Genomic DNA, 1,643 nt, shown 5'->3' on the forward strand with positions numbered 1-1,643 from the left:
GTTTTTGGAATTTGTTTCTTTCTAGAACTGAGCTAAAAGTTGAATGACTCTTGAATACTTGAAACTGATAGGCTTTGAAGCGGAAGAAACATCCGTGTAAATTGAACAGTGGCTTTTGAGTTACAACGATTTCTTCTGAATAATGAGTAGCATTACTTCAGATTTGGAAAGTTAATTCTTTAGAGCTTGACTATAGCTCTGCATAACTTACCATGCTTTGTCTTTCCTCACAGGTTAATTCTTACTGGACTGGTTTTTACTACATCATACAATCTGAGCAGGTTAAACAAGCAGAACAGTAACATAAAGAAAAATTTGGAAGTACTGTAAATAGTTACCTTTGATATAGTCTGATGTATTTTTCAATGCATGGCCAGAACTTCTGAAATTGATTGAACTTTTTTCTAGAATTAGTATCATAGCAAACTTTATGGCTTTTTAACATGTCTTTCATCTTGGATAAGTTCCCTTTTCTGGTGAACAACATGGTGGCATTTCAGCCATGTGCCAGCAGAAGGTGAAGGGGGATGATGGGCAAGGGTTATGCAGATAGATGAGCATTGGGTACCTGATTCTTAGGTCATGGTACGAACCCTCCTGTATAATCAAATATTCTTGGTATAGCTTTTATAGAACCTTTTTTTGTCACCTGGATGATGAACAGTGCTGTAACTGATCTGAACATGTAGATAGGAGCTGCTACTTGAAACTATAATTTTTTTCTACAAGGAGATCGTCTTACATGAATCTTGTTAATGTTGTGGTAAATCAGCACTCTTGTGATAGAAGACTGAAAGAAATATGGATTTTAGAAGACTTTTTTTTTTTTTTGCTGTTACAAGAATTTCTGTAAACAAGCATGAAGGGTGTTGGGAAACACAACTGTCTCTTCTGTGGAGTGTGTGTTCACTCCGACCTTTAGAGTGAAACATTCTACCACAAGGTGGACATCTTGTTCTGCTTTTATTTTTAGGCAATACCACCACAAAACTTCCTACACTTCCCTGCAAGTTCCATAACTTCTGAAAGCACTTGATCTGAACTGCTTCTGTTCTCTTACTTTCTCCCCATCCTCCCATACTGAAGTCCAGAGGTACATTTTGATGAGTGCAAGGTGGAGTGGACTGAAAAAAATCATCCTCAAGCGTGTGTAGGGGTGTGTATCTTGTGCCACTGTATGCGGCAAATGCCAGTTTTTAATGGCAACTATTTTTTGTTTCCTCCTCTGTCACGCAGTGTCTAAGAAACCACTTGTTTCTGTTAGTTTGGGACTGCAAAGTGCAGCACCTCAGCTGTTGTTGTTACTGCCATAATTACACCAACACAGGTGGATTTGGTAAAGGTACTTGACCCCTGAAATATGAGCTCCTTGGCTTATGTGCAATGTTATGTGAAATGTGTTCATGTTTTCTGGGAAAACATGAAAATTTACTCAGGAAATGAGCCAGAGAAGAAGCAAACAATATCCTAATTAGCTCTGTAGTCACATTCAACTTGTGATTAAAATTTTGGGAGGTCTTTCTATTATTACTGTTACAGTAATATGCAAATGTTATTTTTAGGTACATGCAGCCCTTTCTAGAGTTGGCAAAGATACAGATTATCCTTGGTACTGATCTGTTACGCAGTTGACATAAGGTACA

Source organism: Corapipo altera, unplaced genomic scaffold (genome assembly GCF_003945725.1).
Source record: "Corapipo altera isolate COAL_440 unplaced genomic scaffold, ASM394572v1 61003, whole genome shotgun sequence".
NCBI classification, from domain to species: domain Eukaryota; kingdom Metazoa; phylum Chordata; class Aves; order Passeriformes; family Pipridae; genus Corapipo; species Corapipo altera.